The sequence below is a fragment of the Rhinolophus ferrumequinum genome, chromosome 20 (assembly GCF_004115265.2).
Source record: "Rhinolophus ferrumequinum isolate MPI-CBG mRhiFer1 chromosome 20, mRhiFer1_v1.p, whole genome shotgun sequence".
Taxonomy (NCBI): domain Eukaryota; kingdom Metazoa; phylum Chordata; class Mammalia; order Chiroptera; family Rhinolophidae; genus Rhinolophus; species Rhinolophus ferrumequinum.
In genome coordinates this window covers 40,236,443-40,252,841 of record NC_046303.1, presented here as the reverse complement: position 1 = coordinate 40,252,841, position 16,399 = coordinate 40,236,443, and the positions used below count along the sequence as shown (strand labels likewise).

Genomic DNA, 16,399 nt, shown 5'->3' with positions numbered 1-16,399 from the left:
CCTTAAGTTTTATGTGCCTTCCTTAATTTTCAGTATCATAACCAAATTAAAACCAAAATAGCACAGATATGAACTATTTGGAAGCAAATCAGTTAATATTTTTACATAATAATAATTTAAAATCCTTAAACTGAGAAAAGCACTTATTTCACAACATAGAGAATATGGGTACAAACTAAAAATCCACTAACTTATTAACATACAAAAAACTTATTTGGTTTTGCGTCATACAAAGTACATTACTACTATATAATATCAGTCTTGAACAAGATAAAAAGGGGGTTCTAAGTCTACATATTAAAAGAATACTTGAAAACATTGAGAGACAGAGAGAATGTTACCATTTCGGAACTCCTGTGAATCTTCTTTCCTATTACTTGCTGCTGATTTTTTCTAAAACAGATTTTTAATCTTCCGGCATCACATTCTTTTACTTTATTTTGAAGCTGTAATCCAGTAGCAGAATTTTTTTTTCCAAAACTGCTAGTGGTCAGTAAAATAAAGGACAAGAAGTGGCGGAGTGCCACCCACCATCAAGCTGATTAAACTGCAGGATCTGCAGTTTGTCAAAAACCTTTTTGCTGCCTCACATTTTCTAAAAATGGAAAAGGTGAAGCTTTCACAAGTAGCAGCCTCCAAATAAACCAGTACACCCAGCACAAAGCTCGTAATACCAGCAAAAAAAATTTTTTTTTTCACACATTAGCAAGTTCTACTGTTAGCTAGTACCCATCATGCTAATAGGACATTTCTCCATGTTAATATGAGATTCAGCTTTTGGACCCTAAAAACTCTTTCCATCCCTCAGGCTACATGTGTCCCAAAGAAGCATTAGTCACATGAAGCCTAGAGGGAGTTTTATACAAAACTTGTGGAAGTAATGTATACATTTTGTCCTTGGAAGTGAAAAAGGCAAAACAAAATCGGGTCACTGATAGTGATTATTAAAAACGGTAAACCTAAGAAAGCACTCCTCTTCATTTCATTTCCTCAGTTTTACCTTGATTTTCTAGAAATAAGAGTGCAGTGTACAGAAAATTAAATATGGGCTATATGATAGTTACCTATAATATTATGTATTCAGCGAAAGCAGACTCTATCACAATTCATTTATTTTTGCCCTCATCTTATCTATATGTTAAAGATAGGCTAATATATATATATATATATATATATATATATATATATATTGCACAAAGTATGTTGTAGCATGGTTTTGCTTTTTTAGTTCTAACTTATATCTTAACAAAATTGCTCTTTACCTAAGTATCCGTATTTTTTTCAGCTTAAAAATGTTAAAAACAAATATAATCTTACTATTTGAAAAGTATTATTCTTCATTGTTCCTGGCATATGCTCTTCCTATTCTAAAATCTGCAGTACATTTCACATTCACTATACTTGACTACTCCTTGTCTCAACATATTTCATCAGTTATTATGGTTGCTGAGTTGCCAATAAATTATTTAACTGAAATAAGTGTTCTCTGGTGGACAGCATTTCTTAGGACAAATTCAATGGAAATGCAACTGCATCAGGAAGTCCTGAAACTGCAAAATTGTATGAAAAATTCCTAGTTTCTAAATAAGGGTTGAAATAAATAGTATTTGAAAATATATATTTGCCTCTTAAACATCAAATAATTTAGAAATATTTGCTACATTTTTATACAGTAAAAGAAACACACATGAACAATGAATTAAGCAAAACAACTTGTTTAATCAAAAGACTTTTAGGTCATAGCTGAACCTCCCTTTCTTCATCCATTAACATGAATAAGTGACAACTAATTCTTAGGTATTTACTATGAAATTGTTATCCTTTTAAACACTGGCAGCATTTAAAAAATAAAAATATGAAATTTCCATATTTAGTCCCTTGGTTATTTTAGGTATTAAATGGTAATACCGAATTGATAATCACCAACTAATTGTTAATAAAAATTGATTGATCAAAATTTTGAAACATAGTTTAAATAAGAAAACCATTAAAACCTCTGCCTTTATCACTTATTGTGTAAATTAAATGATTTCTTTCTTTTTATGCCCAATAAAATATGTAGAATAGATCTGTTGGCATAAAATGACTTCCATGTGCCATTGTATCGCTCAGTACCATTGTTCATATAGCAACCTTTATCACTTCTGTATGTGCATTGTGTGATAGGATATAATACCACCAGACCTAGAAATCAACTAAACCAACTTGCTTGAAATCTAACCACTTAGAAATCATCACTATATGTTTAGGTATGGTCTTGAAAATGTATTGCTTAAATATATTTATGCAAATGATTATTACAAATGTTACACACTCACCAGATAATACAATAAATATAGCTAAATTAAACTCTAACCTTAATTTAAAGGGACTTCAAGTCTCTGATTACCACATAGATGCTGATTAGTATGGTAATTTATCATGTATCAGTCACCAAATCCCAGAGTTCAATATAAGAGTAGCTGTTGTTACTGGACATTTATTACAATGCAAAGTTTGTTCAAAGCACTTTATACCGAATAGTTATTTTAATTCTGATAATAGTTAAGTTTTTAATTGACTTTACGGGTAATAAAATTGAGGGAGAGAAACTCAATGATAAACATGAAAAATCAGTGACAAATTATTTCTTAGGCTCTGTGGCCTTTAACATTACTATTTTCATGAGTATCAGTATTTCATTGGAAAAAGGAAGCTGGATGGGCAGGTAGACCTCAGCGTGCTCAGCTTGAGGGTAGGCCCTCATGAAATGTTTGGTCGTTTTTGTAAAAAAAATTTTAAAAAAAATCGAATTGGTTTTTCTGAAGTAAGTAAGCTGCGTGGGCAACAAGCTAGAAGAGGGCAGCAAGTAAAGAAGACAATGTTGAAGACATACTCCACTGATATAACCAAAGAGATTCCTGAGAATCCCAAAGCTTCTTTACCAGTGGTTTGCAGAACACCAAGAATCTCATATGAAACTCACGTGATCAATGAACCTGGATTGGAAAAAAAAAAATTGTACTAACTTTTAACTGAAATTAAGCATTCCTTTCATTTATGATACCTTAATAAAACACCTGTGACTGTATCACCAAAAGAAATCAGACATTTTCATATCATATTATATTTTCTTCAGAAATCTTAGAATGATATTTTTACTCATCATTACTTTTAAATTGTGAAAAATCCACTAGATCCTCTGACGAATGCTTTAATTAGAAAGGGCAAATATTACTAAATCACAAATATGTTATATTCAGTGTTCTTATAATTTTTTTCAATATAATTAGGTTTCCTTGTAATGCTATATACAGTTGACCCTTGAACAACTCAGAGGTTAGGGGTGCTGAACCCCACACACTCAAAAATCCATATATAACCTTTGATTCTCCAAAACCTTAACTACTAATAGCCTACTGTTGACCAGAGCGTTACTGATAACATAAAAAGTCAATTACCACATATTTTGAATAGTTTATGTATTATATACTGTATTCTTAAGATAAAGTTAAATAGAGAAAAGAAAGTTTTCTTCAGAAAATCATAAGAGAAACTACATTTACAGTATGTATTGCAAAAAAAAAATCTGTATATTTGTGAACCCATGCAGTTCGAATGTGTATTGCTCCATGGTTAACTGTATTTAATTTTCTGCATGTAAATATATCATTGTAAGAAGTAGTTCGTAGACTCCACCAGACTGCCAAAGACATGAAAGCAGTAAATTTCCCTAGTAGATGAACCCAAATCAAGAGCCCAGCTGGCAGCAAAGACTTCAACTGCCATCATCTCCACCTCTATTCTCTTTCTTGTTTCCTAAGCCTGTGCTATTATTATCATTATAGAATCAATGATGCCTCAACAACATTGCCAAAACCACTTGGTAATGGGAATCATGCCTTTAGTCCTACAATACTTAATAGGAGATATACATTTAAATCTTCTTGCTCCCATAAGAAAATGACTTGTTATCTCTAGGTATCATGATATATTCTTTTTGCCTATAGATTTTGTGCTTAATCTCTCTGTATACAATGAAAATTACATGCTCCTTTCAGTACACTAAAAAGGTTGATAAGTTTTAGCAGGAATTCCCTCCAATTCCTTTAACCAGAACTTTAAAATTATATTAAATAAATCAAACTTGTTTCTAGTTGCTAGCAAAATTGCAAATTCCATGTTGCTCACATAAGATACTTACACTGTGAATATATAGAATTATTTATAAATAGTCAAAAGGAAATACAGTTCTGTTTGCAAAACTAAGCAGTTTAGGTATCTGGTCATTTTCCATAAAAGGGGAGTCTATTACACCCCTTAGAAGTACATTATTTATTATGACTTTTCTGTATTTGGATTGTTGCATGAACTGGTTTTTGTTTGTTTGTTTGTTTTCTGTATCTTACAAAGTTTTCACATCTCTTTGGGGACTAGAGACCTGGGGAGAGACTGATCCTCCCCCCTGGGCTAGCAGGTTTGTGGAGGCGGGACACGCCTTTTCTGCGCAGACGGGCAGATCTCAGGCCACGCCCCCACCTACATCCTTATCTCTCTCTCACACGTAAAGCCAACATTTGCTGTGCTCTAAATGAACCCAGGTCCAGACATCAAACAACTGGAGACGATTCCTGTAGCCCACAGCCTGCCAGACTGCTAAGGACTAGCTGATCCTAAACTGCGGGCTCTGCCCTCATGGCTACCCTGAGGGAACCCCCTTAGAGGCTCTGTCGGAAGGCTCTCCCAACCAAAATTCGATGTTTCTTTTGGGGCCCTGTGAAGTACGCCATGCCTCTCGTACTAAGGGAACTGTAACATTAAACTTTTCTTTCCGTGACATTGACCTCTCCTTGTTGGCACTCAGTCACTTTTATAAATTAAGACCTGAACACAGAGTGGTTATATTTCACAGTAAAAAGATAAACTATGTATAGTTATTTAACTGTGTTATACAGGATGGAGTGTTATAATGTAGTCAGACAGCAGGAGCTTAGAAATCATTTGGGCTCTTCGAATTTACTTGCTGTGTTCCCCTAGTGCAGGTTACTTAATCTCTCTGTGCCTCTGTTTCTTTCTTCTGCAAAATGAGTATGAATATGATTGCCATGTAGGATTATTGCGAAGATTAAATGATAAGGCATATGAAAAGGTGTGCACCCCTGGTCTGCTATATACGTAGTAGCTATTAATACTGGTGAATTTTCTAGCATTAGTCAAATATGTATTTGGCTGAATTTTATTCTTCATTCTGGATTTTAGGAATTAGGATACTTGATAATAATAATAACTCTTTGATAATAACACTTGTGATTTCAATCACATTTTCCTAAATTTCAGTTTATCTAGATATAACCAAGAGTTTGGATGTAATCTACGGAGGAGAGCACATAGTTTGCAAGGCCAATTCTGATTGATAATTCTAATCTCACCTCCTAATCTTTATCTTTATACTTCGGTTATTCTAACCATGTTATTACACATTTAACTCAAAAATATTTATTAATTAATCAAAGTAATTTATTAATTAAAGAATGTTTTTCCTATTTTTTTTTTCCTCTTAAGTTACATTTACACGATTTCTAAAACAAGATGGGACTAATTATCACTAAAATTAAAATGTTGGGATACTATTTAGTAGAAATGCTCCAGAGCCTAAGTAAAGTAACATCTTTCTCCACAGTACAATGGACCAATAAGGATAGGACAATAACTTTTCAGACACATGATCTGAGATCAAAGTGCCTGGGTTTAAATCGTTGCTCTGTAACTACCTAGTTGTGCCACCTTAGTTTAATTATGTGTAAAATGTGGATGGTAATACTATCTCCTAGTGTTATGACAATAAATGAGTTAACACTTGTAAAACAAATTCCTGTAAAAAATAGACACTTCATAAAATGTTATCCCACCATCATCATCCTTATCACTTGTGTTTTAATTATATTCCAGGAAAATAAACATATTAATGAAGATACAAAAAGTTTTTGAGAATTTAAAAGGTGAGACATCACATCAGTCACATTTAAACTCAGAAGGGGCTTTCTGAAAGAGAATGTATTGGAGAAGAGGGGCTCCTTTCCTAACAATCAGACAGAGTAACGTAGCATTATGAACATGGCAGAGTTACACTACCTAGATTAGAAACTTGACTCCATCATCTTACACACGGGGCAAACTTTGGCAAATGACTACAACTTGAGCCTCAGTTTCTGAACCTGTAAAGGGAAGGGAATAATAGTACACTCCTAGTCAGGTTGTAATAAATATTAAACAAATCTTTAAATGGATGTGATGAAACGCTGAATGTAATTAAATGCATAACACATGCTTAGTAAGTATTAACAACAAGGCTAAGACTTTTTTTTTAAGGCTCTCTGAAGTTTAGCTACCAATATATTGACATTAAATTAATCATACATGTTCTTTGTACTGTCATATTTATGTTAATCGGAAACATCAATACTCAAGAGAGCTTAAGTCCTTCTTCCAAAGGTGCAATTCACTGTGGTATTATCGTTAAAGTTTGCTAATATTCATTTTAGCAAGACTCTTATCTACATGTTCTTTTGGCATTAATCACCAGTAATCAAGCATGCCAAGTACGACAAACAGACCACTTTTTCGGCTAAAGCAGAACATACGCACTGTTTGCTTCTTAAAGAGAAAACGTTTCTCTGATGAAAAGAAATCATGACCTTTCCTGAGTGGAAGTTCACAAGGGGTACTTGCAGTATTCAATGAGTAAAAAGAATAAATTTTGGGGTGGGGGGGAGGAAGTGGAAAGAAGCCTTTAGAAATAGTACAAATGAAAAATATTTCCATGCTTATGCTAAACATGATCCTTTCTTACAATGAACCTCAGTTCTATAAAAAATGGAGAGCTTATTCTCTGATTATATTCTGTCATAAATCATATGGACAGATGTGTGCCTTAGTCACGCATCATGGTTGATTACCATCATTCAAGGTTTATGCAACACAGGCTAAGAATTTTATTTTATAATTCAATATTTAATTTATTTGGTATTATAAAAGACAAAAAGTAATATCCTATGGATTTTTCTTTGTTATAGTACACCACGTGCAGAGTGAAAATATTCATGTCAAATATTTTTTATTTTAAATGTGACTTTAAAATCGTGCTTAAGTCTGTTTATTCTCTTTAAGAGAATAGTACATTTTAGCTTTCCGATGTGGTTTAAAGGAAATTGTTTTAAATTTTTAAATTATGTATTACCTTTTCTAACTAATTGGAAAAAATGGTAAGTCAACACAATGTTAAATGTGTAAATAAATAAAAATCCTCTGGAGAACTAGTATTTATCAGTATGGTGATCGTTGAACCCACTTACATTCCTAACACCATGGATCAAGGATTTCTTTAATCACAGGGTGTACAAAGACTTCAAATATTGTTGAGCCACAGCAATCTGACTTAGGTGGGTGGGATAAATCTGTAGGGTGATTTCTTACAAAAGTAAACGCTGTAGGACAATAGTAATCTATTGGGGTTTCCAATCAAACCTAGTTCATTAGTGCTGGCCAGAGCTAGTACACAGAGTAGATTAACATGAGATTACTCAATATTTCTATTAGATAGAACTCATATTTGACCTTGGTCATGGATATAAAGTTAACGCTGAATTGGCTTTGGAATCCAAATCCTTATAGTTATCTGCCAGCTCTAATGAATGAACAAAAACAAGATTGTTATAGAGCAAAAAGAAAAGAACATATGGTTGAAACAAAGCAAATGCTGTTTTTGGCTGAAAGATAAATAGCAAAATGATGATTATTTATACATTGGAAATTATATTTTACCAAATTAGAATTGTAGATTACAAAATGTGTATATATATATATATATATATATATATATAATTTTTAAAGGCATTTCTGAGATACTCTTTTTTTTTTTAATGAATCTTCATTTTTTTTAATGAAGATTGGGGAACAGTGTGTTTCTCCAGGGTCTATCAGTTCCAAGTCATTGTCCTTCAATCTAGTTGTGGAGGGCACAGCTCAGCTCCAAGTCCAGTCGTCGTTTTCAATCTTCAGTTGCGGGGGGCACAGCCCACCATCCCATGTGGGAATTGAACCAGCAACCTTGTTGTTGAGAGTTGGCGCTCTAACCATCTGAGCCATCTAGCTGTCCCAAAATGTATATATTTTTTAACTTTAGCAAAAAATTTCAAAAATTATCCCTGAATTCATTTTCTCAAAGAGACTGAAATTTATCATAAATTTTGGTCTTAAGATCATTCTCTACTCTTATGAAAAATAAAGTGCATATGACAACATGTCTAGCTAGGTAGACTATAATATTCGTGAAAATGATTAAAAAGATTCACAATATTCCTGACTACATAATAATTATCAATCACAAAAAGAATGTTCTTTCAACATTCGATATATGATTATTATTTGATAAAACATATAATACATGTACTCATATTATAGGAAACACTACTGTTAAGTAGATATGACCAACCACTTCCCTCAAAGAGCTTATATTTGAGTGGAAAAAAGACATTCATTGCTTATTAGAGTAGGAAAAGGAGAGGTGTAACGAATATAAAAAATACTTTATAGGCAATAATTTATATTTATCTTTAATTTTTTTTTACAATAGGTCTACAGACCAATAACAAAGGAGAATGTGTGTGTGTGTGTGTGTGTGTGTGTGTGTGTGTGTGAATGATGGGGAAGGCACAGTTCTAGACTTTGGAGTTGTGTCAATTGGCAGGCAAATCCTTGCCCTTATGAAACTTGTGTCCTAGGGAGAAAAGACAGGGAATAAATAAAAGAAGAAATAGATTAAAGTATGATATAAAACAACACAAATTACCAAAATGAGGCAAAGGAGAGAAAGAGTGGTGAGAGTGCTATTCCAGATTAGAAGGTCAGGAAGAGCTTCTCTAATAAGGCCACATTTGTACAAAGATCTGATTTAAGGGAGAGAGTCAGCCTCAGGATATGTGTGAGAAGAAGGTGAGGCAGCAGAGATTCAGTATATTTATTGGTTGGAAGTATTTCAGGAATACTTCCTAAGATATTGTGGCTCCAGTGGATTGAGTGAGGGACAGAGAGGGACATGAAATCAGAGAGGTAGGAGGGAAAGTGACCATGGACAGAGAGCCTTGTGCACTTTGAAGGACTCGACAGATTGTGGGGAGCCTTGTAAGTAATTGGAAGGTTTTCAGCAGAGGAGCAATATGATCTGGTGTATTTTAAAACACAACTCTAGCAATTTGGCAAAGCAGAGAGTGTTAGAGCCACCTGTACAATTATGGAGATCATTTAGACAGCTTTCTCAATAGGTCAGAGGAAAGATGTTGGTTGCCAATGCAAGGGCATTTATAGCGGTAATAGTTTAATAATGATTTGTGGCCAAATTCTAAATAGGGCAATTATATAATTCAAGAAAAAATAAAAACTAAATTGAAGTGTATTATGAAGCATAAACAACAAACACTTCCTTGAACTATCTGCTTGTGATTTATTTTAGCTTGGCATATATAAGTAAAATCCATGGGCAAACCATAGTCACTCCATTGTTAGTGGAAAAAAATTGAGTAATTGGTTTTTATTTTGTAAAATTTTCTCATGAAAAGTTGGGATTTATGACTGTCTCTTAAATGGTTTAGGTATATTTATTTCATTCTTTTTTCTTCCATTTTGTAAAAATGTATATGACATAAACATTTTATCTTTGTGTTAAAATATGTTTAGAGTTTGTTATAGGCACAATATTATAGATTCATTTTAAAATGTAGGTAGTCAGCTATGTTTCTGATTTCCTTTGTCAAAGTGGAAGGAGCTATATCCTCTTTTGTGTCTATAATGAATAAATCTTCATTTTATATGAAATTTAAATAAATAAATACATACATACATAAATAAACAAATAAATAAAACGTAGGTAGTCTGAAGTTGCAAAATCTGCTCATCAGTCGATCTCTTCCCTCAGTAGATTTGCATTATTTCCAGGGAGGTGAACTCTTATATATGAGAGAATTCTAAAAAGTCTTTCAAAATGAAATGATAACATAACCTAATTCTAGGCATGTTCAATGGCAGCTAGGAAGCAAGTGGAAAAATCAGGCAAGGCTTTATTTACATGTAGTAACTGAGATGGGTAGAGGGAGGAAAAAAGAGAGCAAAGGAAAGAAGGGGAAAAGAAAAGCAGTCATGCAAAGAAGTCGGGAAATACTGAGCCCTTGATGTATGCCAAGAAATATATTATTTACATATAGTCAAAGTGGTACCAAAGAGCATGCATAATTCCTAACAGAGAAAACATGAGAGTATGTAAAAATATTCTTGATTCCTATAAGATAGAATAATTCTATATGAGAGATCTTTCTAAATTTTGTAAAATCACTATCTGTATATTATAACTGTCATTTTAAAGATACCAGTTTATTTTTTCTAAGTAGCATTGTTTAGAACTAGATCCAGTTTCATAACTTCCACCACTGCTAGCTAATGTAAAGAATGTAGCATTTAATTACAGATTTCAAGCCTGAAATCATGCAAGTGGAATAAACTTCAATACAGAACAGCAGCTATGGTACATGGTCTTTTTGATGAATTGACAACCCTCAAGGCTGTTTTCCTTTCTGCAAGGTTTTTTAGCCTGTGATAAAATTCAAAACTAGATTAATGGCAACAAAGTGATATTTGCAAGCATTTACCACAGAATAAATGGGCCACAAAGATAATTTATAGCATGTTTCTAATTTGTTGAGATGATGGTTGGCAGATTACACTTTGAGTTTTATGAATTAAATCTTTAATTTATGGGTGGATCCATTTATTTTTAAATAGCCTGTGTTTATTAGATTGAATGTAATTCCCTTTGTACAAATAAGTGTTTTGTAAATTACAAAGACATAAAAAAAACAGTATAATCTTTAGGGACATTACTCAGAGAACTAGAAATGAGTCAAGTGAATAAGGTTTAGAAATAATAGAGGCCAGTTATTTTTTATGGCAGTTTATATGGAAAAAAATATGTTAGTGTCCCCATCTTTACACTTCCAAAACTCATTTGTGCTGTCACAAGAGAGCCCGGTATCCATAAATAAACATTAATGACCTCTTTAACACCATGTCCTAGAGAAGTTACTGGCATATGATAAATACTTAGTTCTTGGAAGAAAGCGAGAAAAAGGAGAAATTAAGGGAAGGAAAAGGGAGAGAGTGATGAAATAGATTTTAATTTTCAAGATAATGTGCAAGTTCATGAAAATGAAACATGACTCGCTATACAAAAATATTTCAAGGTTTATTTTCTGATGACATAAGCCCTCATCCACACTGTCTCAATTGATAATAGCTGTTCTATTTCAATAACCTCTGCCAAGTTTATAGACAATAAAAATATTCTTCATTTTACTGACTCTTACTCATTGTGACCCATTCGCTTCTTTCCTTTGGTCATTCCACAAATATTTACTAAGCATGTAGACCCTCTATTAGACACAGGAAACACTGGTGTAAATAACATGTGATTCCAGCCCTAAAAGGATTCAAAATCCCACATGAGGGGAAAAAATGTATATTCATTAGAGAAAGGACTGCAAAAATGTACCTAAACCAAAGATACAGAAGTAGCATGGGATGAATAATTCCAACTCAGTTTCACAGAAAATTTCATGGAAGAAGTCCTTTTAATGTGGGAATTCGGATCAGATTGTGCCAGGCTTGTGGGGATATACTGAAGTGGGGTTGGATAAACCGATAAGGACATTCCAGGCGGAGGTAATAGTGTGCATAAAAGCATAGAAGTGGTACAACATTCAATTTTCAAAGCATTACATAGAGTTTTGTGTTTTGGAACATACATTTTAATGAGACAAGTACGCAAAAGATGAGGTTTGAGAGGCTGTCATGGCAAAAGATTCAAGGAAGATTTTAATTGGTAGAGAAACAGAAACATAGCAGAATTTTAGGACAAACTCTCTCCCAGAAACCTGGAAGATGAACTAAAATCAGGTTAGGTGACGACTGTAATAGTCCAAAGTGAACAACAATGAGAGTCTGAAATAAGATGGGGGTCATGGTACTGTCTACCAAATCCCTATAAAACATAATATTATCCGATAGCTCTCCAAGTGACGATGATTAAAATCAACAGTATATTTTATGTTGCAGTGAAAAATAAGAGAATACAGTATATAATTCTAAAAGTTGCATTATTTTATACATGTTTTCACTTCTCTTTGTGATTTCACTTGGGGTCTCTGAGGTCTTTAAATGAATTACTGCCCCACCCTACAATAATTTTATGGTCTTATTTCTCTAGCAAATTTAGGGCCTGTACTTGCGGTTTAATCGATGGGCTCCAATATGTGATTTATTCACTTATAGGGATTTGGAGTTTAATCATAATGATTAATGTCAGAATCCTCGCATTCTTACCTAATGGCCAAGGATAAAGGTATATACAAAAAACATAGATTCTCAGGAGAAGTAACCCAAGTAAAAGAAACACAAGGCTAGTAATATTCAATTTATTTTATAAAACCACTGGCTAAATTCAGCAGGAATAAATATTTTGTACCCTGGATGTATGTTCCATTGCTCATTTTTGTGGTTAGTCTATTCAAAAACACTTAATTGGAAATTCAAAATGAGTCTGAAAACATTATTTTATGATATTAATATAACATAGGTCATATTCTTCAGTATTTTAGGACATAATTTACAAAGTGAGAATGACAATCTCTTAATTATCTCAAAGATAAAAAATATGTGTGAGATAAATGACCTTTTAAATGTATCTACTGAACAATGAGGGAACCTAATATTAAAACTTTGAAAAAATTTAAAAAAAACTAATGAAGACAGTATATGACAAAACATTATATACATTAAGAAATAGATCTACTGATTTTAACATGTTCCCAGTGAAGATCATCTGTTTAGGTAAACGCTATAAATCAACATTTTGAAGATGACAGTTTATGAAGAAGTAAAATGGGAAGAGACATGTACACTTTCTTATGTTTTAAGACTGAAATGATTTTACCTAATTGATTTTTCCTTTATCACTCACAATAGTCATCTGCCATTGATTATACTATTTATTTCCTACCTCCTAATATTATTTTCCTATAGTATATGGGGCATGGTAGGAGATATTTGATTTAATTTTTGCACATTTAAATGACTGGATATTTTAGAATTTTACAAGTATATTTCATCCAAATCTCCCATGAGCGCTCATGCTGACAATTACAATGGTCCTTCGTTTATATTCTGAAATAGGAATGACTTGGATTTTATTAAATCAAAGATAATTAAAAGTATTGCAACGGATTTTGTCCTATATCTATCTCTTTGATATTTATATCTGAGGGTAATTAGCCAAGGCATTCAAAACATAAACTGATGAGTCCATGCCAGGGAAAGAAAGACCAGAATCATACATTGTTAGGATTTATAGATCAAAGTCTATATCTCAGGTTTTATATTTGAATGCCAGGACTTATGTAGAATGGAGTTTCAAGCCATCAATGCCTGTGACAGACATGCTTTTCTTTTTGGAACTATTTATTGTTTTTCTGAATAACGTCCAAATCGCACTTTGCAGTCATTCAATTTGGAGTTCAAAAAGACATCAGAAACTTTGATATATATATATATATATATATATATATATATATATACATATATATATATACATACACACACATATATAATAATACATACATATATATAAAACCCAGAAGTATCTAAGATGATCAAGAAATTTGCCAGGGGTATTGGAAGAAACTTTTTTGGCTTCCTTCCAAAGTTCTTTTAGCTTAAAATCAGGTCTTGATATTTTATGACAAAAGGCATGTTTCTGCTTTTCTTCCTAGCCCGCAATTTTGTAATAAAGTTCGAAATTGAAAGATTCAGATGACTCTAGTTTTCATTAACTGTTTTAAATTTACTTAATTTTCACTCTAAGTTTTCATTACCCCTTACCTACAATGCATTGAACTTGTTCTTTATTACTTGCAGTTTGTAGTTTTATATGCCTCTAACTAATTCTTGTTCACTATGCCAACAGAATCAGATTTCCAACTACAGTTTGGTGTCATTCTGTATGTACAGGACATTCACAGGTGCCTGGAAGGCCCAAAAGAAAAGAAGGAAACCAGCCAATATTAAAGTTGCACAGATCCAGATGTTGCTGCTGCTGATGTTTGAAAAAAAGAACACGTTTTAGAGCTTGGCATCTCAGCCTTACAGCTGGCAAGTAATAAGAGAGAATGAGGTCTGTGTGCGTGCATGCATGCTCCTTTAGTGGCAGAAAAAGGAGAAATGGAAGGAAGAGAAGTCTGATCTGCCGAAATAAAATAGGAATGTGGATGGGAGCCTGTTCAACTCCATTGGCAATGAGGTATTTCCTTGTTATTAATGAAATGTTCTGGCACATTGAGAAGAATGTAATTTGCGTGAATGAAAGCATAAAACCAAAAAAAAAAAAAAAAAAAAAGAAAGGAATAAAAACTCTGACTCCTAGTAGCATCTTTCAAACTTATTCACAAAACTATCATAAGCAGCATTCAGTTGTCTTTTTCATCGAGTAACTTGTTTTTACCATTAATCATTACTCCTTTCCCAGCAACCTTTCAGAAAGATTTCTGGCAAGGATCCACAGACTACATAGGTTATTGAATTATGCAATGTGCTAATATGAGAATTGGTGTGGCATTATGACTTTTACAAGTGGCTTGTATCAGATGTTCCTGTCAGGATATTACAAATAAATCCAAAATTCTAAGTTCCGACGACGCATTTCAGAAATAAAGATATATGACATTTTATCCACTGAACATTAGAATGTGATCAAAGTGATTGTAAAATAATTATGACTTCTTATTCACAGCAATGTATTCTACCTCTTTTTTCCCCCTTTTTTTAGTCGTGCACATATTAGATGCAATGCCAAGGAAAAGAGATGTTCTTAATTCTAGCCTAGGTTTTCCTGGACAGTAGTCTGTAGGAAGGTAAATGTCTAGGAAAGTTAGTCTATTAATTCCTACATCGAGTGCCAAACTGGGAGTCAGCATTCCAAGTAAAGGCTAAAATTAAGAAGCAATTAGTTAAAATGTTTCAATATGAAGAAACTAATCTTTTGGTTTTTCAGTGACAGTTCAATATAGTTCAAAGAATATAACCTCAACACATGGCTGTGACATAATCAGTCTAAGGCACTGATAAGTTAAAACGTGTATTTTCATATGCTCTGCTCTTGAAATAGGTGCACTTATGCTTAGATAGATAAATAGATAGAGAGATAGATAGATAAATCTGTGCTTTGGGGAAAAAAATTGTAGGAGAATAAATACTTAAAGTGATCACTATATATTAGCTTTACTCTGAAATAAATATTTATAGTTACTGAGTATATTTAAAGATTGAGTAACTTTATTAAGTTTGCTACACCCAAATAAGTTATTTTTAAATCCTCTACTCACTGCAAACCTGTTATCAATGGGATGACTTAACATATTAAGATAATGAATCATTGTATTATTTAAGATAAGAAAGATAAATAACGCAATATCTTTTTTTTTTTTTTTTTTTTTAGTTATGATTCAATCTCAGACTGTTGCTGTAAGCACTATTTCAGACCTTGATTTAGGCCTTTAGTTTTTTCCACTCATTCTATTTTTGAGACAAAAAAGCCCAGATGTGATGCAACGTTTCTTATATAAAGTGGGGAAAACAACAATAGTACCTACATACTGCATGAGTGTCAATTTAGAAATATCTTATAAAAACATAATCCTCCAAAATTTTCAGTAGAAACTACTATCAAGGTCCTCATCACACATATACGACCTCCCTTGATTGTCCCTAACCTGCTGTTTACACTTCCAGATTTTAGAAATGCAACACAAGGAAGGGACAGTCTATTGTCTAACACTGATGACACTCAAACTTTAAAATGATGATGTTTAACATTTTCCACAACACTGGCCCCATACTTCTCATACTCCTCATTTGCCTCTTTATCAAAATCTTCAGCGTGCGTAGAAGAAATTAAAACAAACAAACAATGAGGAGAGGCAGTTGCCTCTAATTAATAGAAAGTTATAAGAGAATGCTCATTTCTCTTTCAAATTTTTTAAACTCTTCCTGCTTCCCATGATATACTCACTCTCCAAAGAAAAATTCAGATGAAGAAAATATAGCTCCAAGGCTAATTTGAAACGTTTTTTAAAAAGGAAAATTTCACAGACACTTCTTTTGTCTTCAGTTTGCAACTTTCATCATATGTATATACATGATTCCAAAAAAACTATATACACATTTTAAGAAAGGAAAACTATTAAAATTGTAATACTCAGTATATACCGAAACAAAAGATGAATACAAGTCACGTTTGACTTTTGCAATTACAAGAGGTGCTCAA

At 32.8% G+C, this 16,399-nt stretch overlaps 1 protein-coding gene across 3 annotated transcripts in view; it reads right to left on the bottom strand.

Moving 5' to 3' along the window:
* Positions 1 to 16,399, bottom strand: part of SEMA3A (semaphorin 3A) — a 488,784-nt gene that overhangs the window by 324,521 nt on the left and 147,864 nt on the right. The window contains exon 1 of one of the 3 annotated variants that reach the window (XM_033088937.1): positions 342 to 457. The exons of the other annotated variants lie outside the window; for them this stretch is intronic. The gene's annotated coding sequence lies outside the window, so the exon portion shown is untranslated. Of the gene's footprint in view, positions 1 to 341; positions 458 to 16,399 lie in introns of those variants that run through there. 3 annotated transcript variants of the gene reach the window in all.